Source organism: Elephantulus edwardii, unplaced genomic scaffold, assembly GCF_000299155.1.
Source record: "Elephantulus edwardii isolate Elephantulus edwardi_28Jun2011 unplaced genomic scaffold, EleEdw1.0 scaffold00095, whole genome shotgun sequence".
NCBI lineage: Eukaryota > Metazoa > Chordata > Mammalia > Macroscelidea > Macroscelididae > Elephantulus > Elephantulus edwardii.
The window spans coordinates 7,130,626-7,148,543 of NW_006399845.1; positions in this window are offsets into that span (position 1 = coordinate 7,130,626).

Sequence of the window (17,918 nt, forward strand, 5' to 3'; positions counted from 1 at the left end):
ACCATCCATCCTGATGCTGCCAATTGGTCCAGTGGTGAGAATCTTTGTCTTCTTGATATTGAGCCTCAATCCACATTGGAGGCTGCAGTCCTTGACCCTCTGCAACAAGCGCTTCAGGTCCTCCTCAGTGTACTGACATGATAAAATTCCAAAAACCACGTTGTTAAGTGAAAATTGATGTTAATAGAAAAATGAAGGACAACTGTATCAGATAACAATGGAGGATGAGCATGTCATTACATAACTGATAAATTAGTTCATTATATAACTGACGGCCTACTGAAAATCACGCCAAGTTGAGTGGATACATGAACTTAACCATCACAGCCAGTATGAGCTTGGCTTTGAACATCAGCATTCATTCATTCCACAAAATAGTTGGATTGTAGAATGTTTTTTCCCTACTGAAATATGTGTAATTTCAGATACCAGGACAGTTGAAGGTGAGGAGTAGATATAGTCACAATGACTGAATAAAGAAGGAAAATACTTCATTTTCACACATCTCTAGCTGGAGTCCCAAGCTTAACATGCTATTTTTACCACATACTTTATATTCTGTGACATGTTTCACTAACTCTCTATTATTGGACAAAACAGGACAAGTGCACATTCTCTTCCTCTCCCTTTGGCTTCTCCACCTCACTGCACAAAGGATGGTGGTTGGGGCAGAGGCCTTGTTTGTTGAGTAGAAGATAAGTGACAGGGGAAAGGCAGGCATCCAAAATCTCTCCTTGGTGACAAAGCATATCAGAAACGGGCTTTGCATCTTTTACAGATGAAATATAATCCTGGCCTTCCCCCATCCCAGATGATATATCTGATGTGACAGGAAAACAAACAACTTTTGAAGTCTTGACAACATTTCCCCCCACTCCCTGTTCCAGTTCCTTTGAAGGAGAATTTAGTGCCAGCTGATTAAATTCTGGAGACATTTTTGGGTGTAGAATATGTTAAAAGGTCAGAAGGAATTCTGGGTTGTTCAGCGCTGAGGTGGGATGACTTGATAGAGTCACCTAAGAAAGGGCATGGAGTTACTTCCAAATAATCAAATAGGTCAGAATGTGAGACAATGTAAGAGAGACAATAGTCAGAGATAGGTTGAGTTTAGGGCGGTTCAAGAGAGAAATTATTGGGGTTTGTCTGAAAAAATAACTACTGAGGAACCTTATGGGGTAATGGTCAAAGCATTTGGTTGTTAACTAAAAGGGTGATTATTCAAATCCAATAAATTATCCATGGTAGAAAGATGTGACAGTCAGCTTCCATAAAGATTATAGCTTTGAAAATATTATGGGGAAATTACATTTTATGATATAGTCACTGTACTAAAAAGAATTGGCTGACACTGAAGAATTTCAAGACAACATATGAGAAAGAGGCAATGGTGAGGAAAGAGGATATTTAGGCTGCTCTGAAGGACTTGGCAAAAATTAAAGGCCCAGTAATAGATGGAATACCAATTGACATATTTCAATAAACAGATGCTGCCCTCCTGGACATGCTCACCAGATTGTGCCTAGAAATCTGGAGGATAACTACCTGGCCAACTCACGGAAAGAGATCCATATTTATTTCCATTCTAAAAAAAGATGACCCGGCAGAGTGTGAAAATTACCGTACAAGATTATTCATATCAAACGCAAGCAAAATCCTGCTGAAGATTATCCAGAAATGACTGGAACAGTACATTGACAGAGAACTACCAGAAAGAGAGCTACAAACCTGGTTTAGAAGAGGCTGTGGCAGTAGAGACATTATTGCCAATGTATAATGGATTTTGACAGAAAACAAAGAGTACCAAAAGAATATCTGTCTGTGTTTCACACACTGTAACTAACACTGAGGACAATGAGAATCCCAGAACACTTGATTGTGTTTATACAAAACCTATACTTGGACCAGGAAACAATCCTCAGAACAGAGCAGGGAAATACTGCATGGTTCAAAATAAGGAAGGGAGTGTGTCAGGGATATATCTGGTCTCCATACCTTTTCAATCTATATGCAGAACAGATCATTAAGGAGGCTGGGCTTTATGAGGAGGAATGTGGTATCAGGATTGGAGGTAGACTCACCAACAATCGACATTATGCAGATGATACAACCGTGCTTGCTGAAACTGAAGTGCTTTATGCAGAAGGTCAAGCACTGTAGTTTTTAATATGGCCAAGGACTGAAGCGCAACATCAAAAAGACAAAGATTCTCACCACTGGGCCAATTGGCAACACCATGATGGATGGAGAAGTGATTGAGGCTGTTAACAGCTTGCTTGGCTCCACAATCAACACTTGCGGCACCAGCAGTCAGAAAATCAAAATACAGATTGCATTAGGCAAATCTGCTGTCAGAGTTCTTTCCCGAATACCGAGAAGTGACAATGTCAGTCTAGAAACTAAGGTGCACCTATCGAGGCCATAGTCTTCGAAATTCCTTGCTATGCATCAGAGAGCTGGACAATGACTAATGGTGACAGAAGAAGAATTGATGCCTTTGAGTTGTGGTGCTGGAGAAGAGTATTGAATATACCATGGACTGCCAGGAGAATAAATAGGTCTGTCTTGGAGAGGGTGAAACCAAGTTTCGCCTTGGAGGCTAGGATTTTGAAGCTCCATCTCACGTACTTCGGGCATGTGGCCAGGAGTGATTGATATCTGGAGAAGAACATCACACTCAGAAGAGTAGAGGGACAGTGCAGGAAGAGAGGACCCCGGATGAGAGAGATTGATGCAGTAACTGGGGCAATAGAGGTTGATGTGTCAGAATCAGTGAGACTGGGTCAGGATTGAGCAGAGTTCAGAGCTATTGTACATAGGGTCACTGTGAGTCATAGGTGACTCGACAACAAATAACAACAACAAGGGGCCACTACAAATTGGAGTTGGCTCGACAGGCAATGCGTTTGGTTATTTTGGGTACCATCTGTTAGAGTGGCAAACTGTTGACTGTACTCTTCCAAGAAAGTATTGCTGGTGGCTTTGTGATAAAGATCTGCTCTACAAACCCAGAGGCACATGGCTTGATTCCCCCAGTTACTCCCCTGGAGAAATACGAGCCATTTCCTCCTGGGCCATTTACTGCCTCTGAAAAATCTACTGGAGGATCAGCTGTAAGTTGGAACTGCACATAACAACAACAACTTCTGATTATAAAAAAAAAAAAAAGATTGACCAGTATAAAACAATTAAAAAAAAAAAAACCGCAACAAGTAAACAAACAAAAAGCTTTTAAGGCACCAGCAACTGGACCAATCAGCTTTTATGAGAAATGTGTGTGTGTGTGTGTGTGTGCGCGCGCGCAGTGATGAAGTGTCAATTATTTTATTCTACTTGGATCAACCATCAACACTCATGGAAGCAGCATCAAGAAATCAAAAGAAAGCCAACAGGAGCAAAACCAGATCAACTTTCTAATTATAATTAGACATGAAGAGGGATAGGGTTTTGACTGTGTGGATCACAACAAGCTGTGGCTGACTCTAAGAAGAATGGGAATCCCAGAACATTTGATTGTGCTAATGCGAAACCTATACTTGGACCAGGAGGCAGTCGTCAGAACAGAGCAAGAGGCCACTACATGATTCAAAATCAAGAAAGGGGTCCATCAGGGATGTATTCTGTCTCCATACCTTTTTAATTTGTATGCAGAACAGATCATCCGAGACGCTGGGCTATATGAAGAGGAATGTGGCATCAGGATTGGTGGAAGAATCATCAACAACCTGCGTTATGCAGATGACACAACCCTGCTTGCTGAAACTGAGGAGGACCTGAGGCGCTTGCTGCGGAAGATCAAGGACTACAGCCTCCTATATGGACTGAAGCTAAATGTCAAGAAAACAAAGACTCTAACCACTGGGCCAATTGGCAGCATCAACATGGATGGTGAGGAGATTGAGATAGTTAACAGTTTTAATTTACTTGGCTCCACAGTCAACGCTCTTGGTAACAGCAGCCAGGAAATCAGGAGACGAATTACATTGGGAAAGTCGGCTGTGAGGGACCTCTCAAGAGTACTGAAGAGCAATGATGTCAGGCTGGAGACTAAGGTGCGCCTGATCCGGGCTATAGTCTTCGCAGTTATGTGCTATGCATCAGAGAGTTGGACAGTGACTAGGGATGATAGAAAAAGAATTGATGCCTTTGAGCTGTGGTGCTGGAGAAGTGTTGACTATACCATGGACTGCTAGGAGAACAAACAGGTTTGTTCTGGAGGAATGATCCTCGGAGTCAGGGATTCTGAAGCTTCGTCTGATATACTTTGGGCATGTTGCAAGGAGGGACTGGTCCTTGGAAAGGGACATCATGTTTGGCAGAGTGGAGGGGAAGCGAAGGAGAGGAAGATCTTTGGTGAAATGGATAGATTCTGTGACTGGAGCGGTGGGAATAAGTACGTTTGAGATGGCTAGGTTGGCACAGGATAGAACAGCATTTAGAGCTCTTGTACACAGGGTCGCTATGAGTCGCAAGCGACTCTATGACACATAACAACAACAACAACAACAATGAAGAGGGAATGACTTGCCCATCCTACAACCTCAAAACTACAGTATTTGTGGATTTCAAAGTCAATTGACAGCACAGTCCACAAAACCATTGTTCTACACCCCACTTTGGGGAGCTTTGACTAGGGTCTTAAAAGTAAGATGCAAATATTGATGTCTCCCTATCCAAAATAAAGAAGACAAAAGAAAATATGCATAGAAGGGCCTAGTCCTAAGGTCTAATGGAGCATGTGAACCTCAATGTCCATGACGCTGAGACCAGACCAGTGATGCTAGCCACCACCGGTGACTGCTTTGAAGGGGATCACAGTAGCCGGTCCTAAACAGAGTGGGTGAAAATGTGCAACAAAATTAACAATGCTTATTGGTCTAGTAGAGTCTGACAGAATCCCCAAAACTATCAACCACAGTCAGCTCACCTCTATGGTTCAACTTTCACTCAAACAATAGACAAGCCTACCAGGAACAGCAACACCAAGTAGGTTCTCCTTAGAACCATCAACCTTACATGATCAAAGGGGCAGCATTACTCAGGTCCGGGCTGGAAAGTCGTAAAGGGGAAAGAAAGAAGGATTAAATGAAAAGGCAATCATAAGAAAGGAGTGAGAAGACTGTGATTACATTGTGGATACTGAAGTTAACAAATTACATTTAAACTGTTGACTGGAAAGCCAATTAACTCTACAACTTTTCACTTGCAACACAATTTAAAAAATGAAATTAAATGATGAAATACACTGGGCAAACCTGCTATGAACGATGTCTTTAAAGTTGAGGGGTTTTTTGGTTTTGTTTTATTTTGTTTTGTTTAAAGTGTGATGCACCCTTTGGTGACTAAAGTGCACCTGACTCAAGCCAAGGTCTTCTCCATTGCCTCATATGCATGTGAAAGCAGAACAGTATAAAGGGAAGACAGAAGAATTGGTGCATTTTAATTGTTGTATCGGTGAAGAATATATCAACTGCTGAAAGGACAAAATCAAAACTGGTCTGCTCCTTAGAAACTAGGATGACAACAATCTTGCTTATTTTGGATACGTCATTAAGAAAGGCTAATCCTTAGAAACATGAATTGACACAATAGCTACAAAGAAGGGATCAAAGAAAGACCTGCAGGATGGTGCCGGACCAGGCAGTGCTTCATCCTGTTGTCCTTAAGGTTGTCACAAGTCTGAGCTAAGGAAATGACAGCTGACAACAACAAAGTACAGCAGGTGGTCTTCAACAACCCAGGTGAAATGAAGGTCTATTCAGAACTTTATAGCAATAGAAAGTAATAAAGGGTATTCTTTAAGCTGTAGGAAAAATAATCCAAGACGCTATTTAGTTAGGCTAAAGTTTAACCAGGACCCTGTCATAACAGAGCTAATCAAGGTTTAATTTCTGTATTTATTTGACTAGTTACTAAATTAATTTCTCTTGCTCAGTTCTTTAGAGGAAGCCATTACTAAGCATTTGACAAGTAACAAGGCCAGCTTCCATTTGACCAGTTTGGGCTTTAGTGCCCCAAACAATGCTTGGTGCTTGTTGGGCGTGTGATGAACTCAGTGGGATGGACAGTTGACAAGGTGTACGACGCAGCAGTAGCCAGCCCCAGGGTGTGGCCTTCCTCGGTCTTCATGTGTTTTTGTTCTTGAGCTGTCTGAAAAAGGAGCTCCGGCAGTGGGCTATGCATTACGAATTGCACTATCGACAAGTCAGCAGCTGGATTCACTCCATCAGCTTTTTTTCAGGAGAAAGATAAGTCCTTTTCTCCCATAAGGATTTACAGTCTTGGAGATCCGATAGAGGGTCACTGTGGCTTGGATGACAGTGGGAAGGGCCTTCTAAAATCATGAAAAATGATCTTTCCCATCGTGCATTTTGAAACGTCAATTTTTATGATTTCTCATTCTCAACTCATTGCTGAACCTATTTATAGTTGATCATTCAGTGGATTTTCCAGAGGCTGTAAATTTTATAGGACATTACCTATCTTTCACCAGTGAAGCTGTTGGTGTATTTGAACCACCACGGAAGAGTGTGGCCTTTGGGTTACCGGCAGGCACAGATCTCCAGGGTCATTAATGCCACCACAGCTCCCCAAACATGGGAATGGATTTCCCAAACACAATCCTCAGGGATCTCTGGCCTAATGATTATGGAGTTAGGCTGCCAAGACATAAGTATACTGTTCGAATCCAACGGTTGCTCCTGCAGAAGAAAGATGGGCAATTTCCTCCCATGCTATTTACAGTCTCTGAAAACCAACTGGTGGGCCAGTTATAAATAAATTCTAACTCTATAGCAAGGAGTTTCACCCTGAAACCCACAGCGTCCCTTTTCAGCAGGAAGTAGCTAAGAGAATACGCCATCCCATTTTCCTTATGACTCAGGGTGAAGTCTCTCTCAGGGAGGAGTGATAGGGAATGGCAAAGGACACACTGACAAAGAAGATTAATCAGAACTGGCTTTGACAAGCACTGTGGCATTTGGACAAGAACAGACTGGGAGGAGGGTAGAGAGAATAGTGCAACAATGAATGAATGGAAACCCAAAATCTCTGTAAATGTTTATGAAAATTAATAAAATATAATTATAGAAGAAAAAAAAAGAAAAATAAACCTCAGTGCGCTGCTTAGAAAGTCTTGCAGGCGACCAGTCTGTGGTAATACAGCGCAGTGACCTGCAGAGGGCAATGTTGGACAAGCTGTTGGGCTCATCCCCAGGCATTCTCTCTGCACTGGAGCCAAGAAAGCTAAGAAGCTTGAACATGGCGAGAGCTCGGCCAGGGCAGCCTGCAGAGCCCTCCCTGGTGTCTGTGTTCGAGAACATCTCTCAAGAGAACTGTCCAGAGACGCTCCATCCTATTCCTAGAATCAGAGCCCAAGTACATAATCACATGAAAAACCTCACCTTGAGACGTTTTTTCCTGAAGAACTGAATTTGAGAAAGAAACCGAGAGGTGAAGTCAGGGGTCTGAAACATCTCAAGGGTTTTGTTTTCCCTCCTGTGAGATCAGCACAAGAATAAATCTCGATTTAGAGCTTCAGCAGATAGAAAGGCAGAATGGCATAGGTTCAAGTCAGGCAGATGAGGTTTCCCTCTTACTCAGCTCAACAAGTGACTCTCTTTCCCAAACTTCAGTATCCCCAGTTGCCAAACAGACACCTTCCTCACAGGACTGCTGGGAGACTCACTGGGATAATGCAGGAAATGTGCTCACCTGTGAGTGGCATTTAGCAGGAGCTCTGTAAACAAGATCTTAATGATGACAAAGACATCCAACAGGCGTTTTACCAAGCATGACAGGGTGGAAACCTTCTGTTTATATTGTTTTTGTTGTTGTTATTATGTGCCATCGAGTCACTTGCGACTCATAGCGACCCTATGTACAAGAGCCCTAAATGCCTTTCTACTCTGTGCCAACCTCACTGTCTCAAACACATTCATTCCCACCACTCCACTCACAGAATCGATCCATCTCATCGAGGATCTTCCTCTCCTGCGCCGTCCCTCCACTCTCCCAAACATGATGTCCCTCTCCAAGGAATGAAAGGTGAAAACACACTTCTAAAAATGCTGTGAGTTCAAAACAACTATGAGATATCATCTCACCCCAGTAAGTATAGCAAAATTTAACAGAACAGCAAACAACAAATCCTGGCGGGTTTCCTTACTCACTGTTGTAAAATGGTGCAACCATTATGGAAGGCTGTATGGCACTTTCTCAAAAAGTTGCAAATAGAGATACCATTTGACCCAGCAATTCCACTACTGAGAATATATCCCAAAGAGACCATAACTGACATCCAAGCAGATATATGCACACCCATGTTTTTTGTGGCTTTGTTTGCAATAGTAAAGAGTTGGGAACAACCCAAGTGCCCATCAACAAACAAATGGATAGAGAAGCTCTGGTATATTCATACAATGGAATACTATGCAGCATTGAAAAACAAGTCTCTGTAACCTTTCATTGAAATTAATTAAAAAAAAAAAGAATTTTAAAAAAATGCTGTGAGTTTTAAATGCAGAAAGCTAGGAGCGTAAACAGCCAGGCTGGGAAGCCAGAACAAGGGTGGTTCATTATTGGTGCCTGGCTCCTTCACTTCTTTCTACTTACAACCACCTACCAGGGCAGAAATCCCACCTCAGGGCCAACAAGAGTGTGTCTGTGTGCTAAAATTGTGTGTGCAGTGACCCTGTATGTTGACGACATGCTGTGACTACTGGCCTCAGTCACCTGCCTCAAACAAAAAAAAGGACGTTCTTTCATTGCAGTTGCTCTTTGTGAAACAACAGAGTGGAGATGAACCAGTAAGCTTAAAGAAGTAAGTTGGACAAATTGCTCAGATGTTCTAGAATTAAGGCTCAGAGCAAGACCCTCACCTCCTGCCTCCCCTTGGGAAAGGTAACAGGTTCAGAAAGAGGCGTAGAGACAACTGGGAGGGGAAACGTGTCCTTTCACCTGGCGACTGGCCAGCCCCTGAATAACTTTTGTGTCTTATCCAGAAATAAGATCACGTGAGCAGGGGAGAAATAAATAAGCAAGTGCTTGTCCTTGAGCTTTCCGGGGGCACACCAGCTTCGGCTGCACCAATAGAGGACCCACAATGGTGGCTTGAGACTGGCTTGGCTACCTTGGCTACCTCCCTTCCCAGGCTCGCAGGCCAGAGGCCAACCTGCTATCAGGGTGGGTGTGGTGTGTGGTTTGTTCTCAGCCTTCTTTGGGGATGCTGAGCTCCACTCACAGCAGAGAAGAAGGAGCAGGAGAGTGAGAACAAGTGCATCCAGCAGCCTTCTCCAGGGGAACAAGGGCACTGCCGTCACCTCTTAAAGGAAACTCCCTTCTGGGGTGACTGGGAACTCCCTTCCTCCAGGCTGTTTGCAGCAGTCCTGGGGACGGTGTGGTGTGGCAGTAGCTGCTGATCCAGAAGGAAAGCAGTCCAGAGCCAAATCAAAGAGGTAAGTGCATCCATTTCTCCAGGGAGCTCAGATTGCTACAAATTTCACCATGGCTTCTTGCAGGAGCTCAGTGTGAAATTCTCCTCACCCTCTTCTACTTCTCTTCCTCCTCCCTTGAGTCTATGTGATAGATGCAAGCGTGAAACATTCCTGTGTCCCCTTACTTCACTCCTAGGTCTGTTTGCTTCCAGAAAGAACTGGGTAGGTCTAGTTCCTAAGCAGGAAAGCAGGGAGAGGCTCCTACCAAGTGAATTATCTCTGCCGAGATCCAAGGAGAGTTTTTCCAGGAACTCATCAGGCAAGTCCTGTTACAGTTGAGCTGGTGCTCAGTCTTGAAAATACTGCATGAAATGAGAAAGATGAAAAAGGATGCCAGCCGATTCTTTGCTCTGGCGCGCGGGCACACACACACACACACACCCACACACACCCCTGTCCAAATCTTTTTGCATTCATCCCCTTCCCTATCTTTTCATGACTTCTTGCTGTTTGCTGTTTCGTTGATGATTCAAAGTCATAAAGAAAGCATTTGCGCAGGGTAAAACTGCTCTATAGAGTGTTCTAGATCTCGACCTTTCGAAAGCAGACTGCTCGGCCCATATCCTGAGGAGCTTTGGAGCTGCCAACCTTTTGGTTAGTAGTCAAGAGACCTGCAGATCTGATCTAGGAGATCTAACAGATCAGATGGATGAGATGCTTCTTTGTGGGCTGTAGTTTTTTCATTTATTTTGTTGTTATTGCTGGGAACCAGAAGAAAATGGACTTGGGGGAGAATTGTACTGTAAGCAGTCAAAAGAAAATGAAGGGTAACAATTTTTTTAGGGTAACAAATTTTGTAATCGTTTCCCTTTTAAGCTCTCCAAACTCTCAAGCCCAGCATATGCATGTATGTTATTTAGAGCTACGTCCAGTGAAGAAATCAAAGCACCACAGTGGCCACAGTTAAGAAAGAAAAAGAAATGTGGCATTAGGAAAGCTACAGTCAAGAATCTCTCCAAAGTGCTAAAGAGCAACAATGTCAGTTTAAAGACTAAGGTGTGCCTGAGTAGGTGTGTCAGAGGCAGTGAGGTGGCACCAAATAGACAAGGTTCTGATTTGTTGTTCATAGAATTTCTGAGTGTAGTCGACTTCACAGCGCATACAACTAGAAGAACACAGATGTGATTAAGAGAGCTCTGATGTCATGGGCCGTAGGGAATTGGACTGCAAACACAAAGGTAGCACCTCTCTGGTGGTTTGGATCCATCAGCAGCTTTGTAGGAGAAAGATGGGATGTCTTTTCCTGGGCAACTTATGGTCTCCTGATAATCAGCTAGAGGATCAATCATGAGTTGGGTTTGACTCATCGGCAATGAACTTGAGGTTTTTTGACAGGTGTTAGTAGGCACTCCTGGGCAGTACAAACGGTTAACATGCACCACTACAGAGAGTTCAGATTTTTACGGATTTGTTCTTAATTGATTTAAAAGTCAATATTAATGTCCTAGAATTGCCAATGCTCAGTGAAAGGGCTTTTTGATTGACGGAAGTGTTTTGCTCCTCTGTCCTCCAATTATTTTGATGCCTCTGAATGATGGTGTTGGAGAAGGTTACTGAATATCCCTTGGAGTGCCAAAAGAACAGACAAGCCTGTTTTGGAGAAAGTACATCCATGATTCTACTTAGAGACAAGGATGGTGAAGCTTCGTCTCACATACTTGGGGCATGTTGGAGGGGTCCGTCCTTGGAAAAAGATTGGAGGAGGGCTCATCAACAATCTGTGTTATGCAAGCCGCCTGAAAAAAAAGACATCCTGCTAGGAAAGATGGAGGGTCATAGGAAGGGAGGAAGACTCTCGGCATGGTGACTGTAACAATGGACTCCAGCGTGTCAGATTGTGAGGCTGGTGTAAGGCAGGGCAAGGTTCACAGAGTTACTGTGAGTCAGGGTGGACTTGATGGCACCTAGCAACATGTTCTTTTTACTCTGAATTATTTCTTAATATCCATATCTTTCTGTGTATTATTTAAGTAGTTATACATGGAAAGAAATATCTATAATAAATTGTTAGCTGATGTGTAGGAGAAGAATACAATGAATGATACGAGCAATCAGGTAGTATGCTTTCAAGCATGTGAACACTACCCATAGATTAGAATATTAATTCTTACGTTTAATTACTAAGATGAGTACACCATTAAATGTAAAAAATGCTTGTCTGCTAACCAAAGTCTGAAGGTCTGAACCTATCCAGAGGTGCCTCAGAAGAAAGATCTGGTTATCAATTGAAAAACAATCGGCCGTTGATAGCTCTGTGGAGTACTTTGTTGTTCACAGAACATGGTAGGGTTCTTTGCTGGCGTATGCAGCGTTGTCCTTAATTGAAGTCAACTCAGCAGTGACTGGATTACCAGGATTACAGATTTCACTATCACTTGCACCATGTGATTCCTTGGTGCAGACTGCCCTGTGGGCCTGGACTGTGAGCATCCGGGAAAGAAGCAGTCAACAGCTCTTTAGTGGGGACAAGGTGATACCTGGATAAGTCAGTATACTTTGAGTATCAGGGGACTGAAGCCCAGTTTAGAGAGACATAGGCAATAAAAGGACGTATATAACTCATGTAACTGAAAATTCCAGAGCTTTGGGGGTTCCAATTGCTCAGGTGATGGTACCCTAAATCTGTCTCTTTGCATTTCTTGGCTTTGCATCCTCTGGGCTGCATCATTCTCAGGCAGGCTTAGCTATTGCCAACAGCCCCAGGCTCACATTCTTCCAGTATTAGATCCGCAAAGATCAGGCCCTTCCCTTTCCCAACAGTTCTAGTTTGAGTCTCAGGGCCACCTCACACTGAATCAATGTGAGTATTGTGTCCATCACTGCTACAGGGGTGTAGTCACTCCTATCCAAACCACTGAGGTCCAAAACAATTAAGGGTGGTTCCTTGTGGGGTGATGAATTGCTTTTTCATGTTTCTAGTCACGGTCTTGTAACTCCCACCAGACGATTGGGTGGAATTATATAAATAAGATGCTTGTGTCCCACTAATGGAATTGAACACTTTGCCAATAATGCAATCAAGGTCCATGGCAGCCTTGAGGGGAGTGTTGTTGTTAGGTGTTGTCAAGTTGGACTCGACTCATAGCAACTCTGTGTACAATAGAACCAAACCCTGCCCAAGCCTATGTCATCTTCACAGTCTCTGCTGTGTTTGAGTGCACTGTTGCAATCCCCTACCAGAGACTGCCTTCTCCTGATAACATGACTAAAATAGTTTAAAGAAGACTCGTATTTGCTTCTTAGAGCAGTCTGACTGTACTTCTTCTATGCCAGAATAGATTGCTCTTTTGGGAATCCATTGCATATTCAGGAAGCTCTTGGAGCCTGGTGGGTAAGGGGTTGCACTGCCAATTCAAAGGCAAAGTCTCCTCTTGTGTGATTTACAGCTTCTGAAAACGTGCTGGAGGGTCAGCTATGAGTCATTTCTCACTTGATGGCACATAACAACAACAATGGTATAGTCAATATTCTTTTCCAATGCCACAATACAAAGGTATAAGCCCTTCTTTTGTCTTCATTATTCATTGTCCAATTTTCATATGCATATCTTGTTGTTATTGTTATGTGCCGTCGAGTTGCTTGCGACTCATAGCGACCCTATGTACAACAGCCCTAAACTCTGCTCTATCCTGTACCAACCTCACCATCTCCGACACACCTACCCCATTATTACCCCAGTCACTAAATCAATCCATCTCATCGAGGGTCTTCCCCTCCTGTGCTGTCCCTCCACCCCAAGCATTATGTCCATGATGTTTCCAAGGACTGGTCCCTCCTTGCAACATGTCCAAAGTATGTCAGACGAAGCTTCAGAATCCTTGCCTCCAAGAAGCAGCCATAGCTTGGGTCAGATACACCTTCATCCTAAAGGGGACATCCTTGTTCTTTAGCATTTAAGGTGGTTCTTAGCAGCATATTGCACCAACGTAGTATGTAATTTGATTGTTGATACACTCACTGAGTGTTGATTGTGAATCCAAATACAATCCTTGACCGCCTTAAACCTTTCTCCATTTATCATGATGCCTATTTTGGGTTTGGGACCATGCAAGTATATGGAACTATTGGTCAGTTTTGTACCCCAAAAGGCTTAAAATGAGCCATCCCAGACACAGAAAAGGGGACCTTACACCCACCAAGCAGAGAGTGTTCTTTGAAGCTGTGGTCCCTTCACTAACAACTTCCTAGACCCAGGAGACAGAGAGAATTGTAAGTTGAGGTATGGTGTAAGATGGTGAAAAGGAGCATCAAAGAAACAGTGACAGCAGAATCAGGAGGCCAACAAAATATGCACAGCAGACATTGGGGCCCTCAGAGAAAGGTAGCTATGCTGGGCATACTGACTCAGAGAGGGAGGGAGCTAGATCCTTTGGTCAGGAGGTTTCCTAGAGGAGGAGGTTGCCTGAAGGTACTGGAGAGCAGAGTTAGAGTTGATAACTTGTGGAACAAGACAGCTGAGTGTCTGTGGGATAGCTTACTGGCAGAGGTGGGAACTCTTGTGTACTTCTTGGAGAAGCTAAAGAGCTTTCCTGAGGCAAACAGAGACCAAGAGCCTGAAAGAGGTCTGCCTAACAGTGTGGCTGAGAAGATGCTATCCTATCAAAAAAATTATATCCTGCGTCATTCCTGATCTAGAAGTGTAACCTGTTGCTTCCTCAATAAACTCCATAAGCGTTGCCTGTGAGTTCTGTGTGGTCATTACGATAAATTGTCTAACCCAGCATAGAAACAGACAGTATCATGGGAGTAATGGCTGGTGTCAGAATTGGTAAAAGGATGGAGGTCTTCAAGGATTCGACTTCATAGGATTCAGCTTTGGGCTAAAGTTGATAATGATTCTTTCTTCTCCTTGTGAAGTTAAGCAAGTCTAATACAACTGCTGCACCATTAAAGTCGGTGCCATTTCCCACCCACCACAGCTCCTAGAGACAATGAAAGAGCTAGTATAGCTAGCTGTAGAAGAAGGAGATAAATGCAGGATGGCCAAAGTCAATAGTTGCTGCTCTAGCTTTTTATCCTTTTACTGTTAATGATAGAAAGTTTGGTTGTAAGGATAATGATATTTATTTCATACTGATTTATTTACAAAGTTCTAATGCATTGTTTTTCCCACGGGATATTTCCCATTTCCTTCACCCCACTCACCCATCAAGTTGTGTGACCCTATGATTAACAACCCCCAGGCCATCCTCACCCCTCTGCTTCCACCCTCCCCCCTCTTGGATCTTTATACTCATTCTACAGTAATGGTTTTATACAGCATTTGTTCTTGTGGGACTGAGTTCACTCAGTCCCTCCCAAGTAAGGTAATAATTTACAAAATCATTGCTCCTGTGTGCTGCATAGTATTCCATTGTGTGAATGGACCATAATTTCTCAATCCATTCAATTGTGGTTGGATATTTGGGCTGTTTCCATCTTCTTGTGACTGTGAATAATGCTGCTATGAACATTGATGTACAAATCTCCATTTGTGCCTCAGTTCTTATTTTCTTGGTGTATATTCCAAGCAATGGAATAGCTGGGTCATATGGAATTTTACATTCAGCTTTTTGAGGAAGCACCAAACTGCCTTCCAGAGTGGCTGTACTATTTTACAATGTAAGGATAATTGTTAATACAACAGGGGATTAAGGGATTTATCAATGACAAGTCATTCCTGGTGATCCCTGATAGTGAGAAAGACACTGAAAGGCTTGTTGTTTGCGTATACACTCACTGTACCTGGACCTGCCTGTCTTTTCCACCTGCACCCACATGTGTGTGCTTCCCCTTCCCACACGTACCCCCTTCTCTTGGCCCTCTGTTAAAGATTCATTTGGTTTTTTCAAGGAACAGCTTCCTTTGCTACCTTCCCTCTCAGGCCTTTCTGTCCCTTCTAGCCTTTTCTGCTCTCTCCCCTTCTAAAACTTGACGGCACTTACTGTCAGTATCACAGTTTGTTGTTTTTATGTTCTTTAAAAATGTCTTGTATCTTAGTTTCTCATCCAACTTGGATACCAATACCAATATCAAATAACAATTTTCTCCATAGCCCTCTCTCTGCTATCCAAAACTTAAAAAAAAAAAATCCTCCTTCTTTCTTCCATCGAGCAGTTCATGGACTCAAACCACCTGCCTTTGGGTTGGCATTACAACTCCTTACCCACTTGATCACTAGAGACCCTCCAACAAACACTGTTATTGTTACATGCTCTCAAATCAGGATAGACTCATAGTAGACCCTCCAGTGGGTTTTCAGAGGTTGCAAATTGTGAGAAAGGAGATTGTCCATCTTTCTCCTGGTGGATGAAAACTGAATGCCTTTAAGTGGGTTGCATAGCCCGTAACCCATTAGGCCACCAGCTCCCTCTCTAGCATATATAATGTCAAGTCAAAAATAAATCCATAGCTGACCCTCTGGCAAGCTTTCAGAGGGAATGAACCACTAGGGAGGAGATTTCCCGTCTTTCTATCATGGAGCAGCTGATGGATTCGAACTGTGTGCCTTCAGGATTGCAGCATAGCTACTTACCACTAGGCCACCAGAGCTCCCTTCTATAACATATTTGTTGTTGTTAAGTGTCATCAAGTTGAGCACAACTCATTGTGACCTTATGAACAGCCAACCTGAATCCTGCCCTACCCTGTGTTATCTTCACCATCCCTAAAACATCCAAGGCTATTGCTAAAGTCACTGTGTCAATCCAATTTCATTGGGGGTCTTCCCTCCTTCGCTGACCCCACATCTTTCCAACCACAATGTCCCTCTCCAATGAACAGTTTTGCCTAGCTTCATGTCTAAATCATGAGAGAGTTGTTGTTGTTGTATGCTGTCGAGTCGCCTGAGACTCATAGTGACCCTATGTACAACAGTCCTAAACCCTGCTCTATCCTGTGCCAATCACACTGCCTCTGACACACCCATCCCGATTACCCCAGTCACTGAATCAATCCATCTCATAGAGGGCCTTCCCCTCCTACACCGTCCCTTCACCCTCCCAAGCATGACATCCCTCTCCAAGGGGACTGATCTCACCTTGCAACATGTCAAAGCATGTCAGACAAAACTTCAGAATCCTTGCCTCCAAGGAACTGCCTGGCTTCACCCTATTCAGGACGAACTTTTTTGTTATCCTAGCAGTCCATGGTATATGCAATATTCTTCTCTAGCACCACAGCTCTAAGGCATTAACTCTCCTTCTATCATCCCTCGTCATTGTCCAGCTCCTGAAGCATAGAAAGTAATTGCAAAGACCATGGCTTGTATCAGGTGCACCTTAGTCTCCAGACTGACATTTTTGCTCTTTAGTACTTCAGAAAGGTCTCTGACAGCAGACTTCCCCAATGCAATTAATCTTTTAATTTCCTGGCTGCTGGTATCAAGAGTGTCGATCATAGAGCCAAGCAAACTGAAGCTGTTGACAATCTCAATCTCTTCACCATCCCACATGATGCTGCCAATCAGCCCAGTGCTGAGAATCTTTGTTTTCTTGATGTTGAGCTTCAATCCATATTGAAGGCAGCAGTCCTTGACCTTCTGCATCAAGTGCTTCAGGTCCTCCTCAGTTTCAGGAAACAGGGTTGTGTCATCTGCATAACACAGACTGTTGACGAGTCTTCTTCCAATCCTGATGCCACATTTCTCCTCATAGAGCTCAGCCTCCCAGATAATCTGTTCTGCATATAGATGGAAAATATATGGAAATAAGACACATCCCTGGTGCACACCCTTCCCAGTTTTGAACCATGCAGTATTTCCTTGCTCTGTACTGACAACTGCTCCTGGTCAAAGCCTAAATTTCGCATAAGAATAATCAAGTGTTCTAGGATTCCCATTCTTCTCAGAGTCAAGTGCTTAACTGACCAAAGGAACCCAGTCTCCTTAAATAGCTTAGGGATCCTGGCTAGATTTGAGATCCTAAATTCTGAGTTTAAAAACAGTGAAATAAACAACTTGTGAGGTCTTCATTATTTTAAAAAAATCAACCATATGAGCACTTGTATCCGGATAAGATTCAGAGAGCAAGAAAGACTAGGAAGGAAGGATGGCTAGAAATGGTTAACACAAGGAGGAAGTGGAGAGAATGCTGCTACATCCAGGGACCGGAATGAATGTCATCAAACAAAACAGGTGTGAACGGAAAAATCAATTTTCCCAGCAAAGTTCCTTAATATTACAGTATTAGTAATATTACAAAATGACAATCGAAAGGGGTTTAATAAAAGGAGAATTACCTTAAGAATAATATGATAACTATTTGGCACATTTGTTGAACTATTCAGAGCTATTATAGGCACCGTATTAGGTACTCCTTACAAGAGGCAAGCACTGCTTCTTGTTGTTGTTAGATGTAATGAAATTGGTTCACACCAACAGCGATCCTGTAACAACAGAACAGAACATTGCCTGGTTCTGCGCCACCCTCACAGTCGTTCCTATGTTTG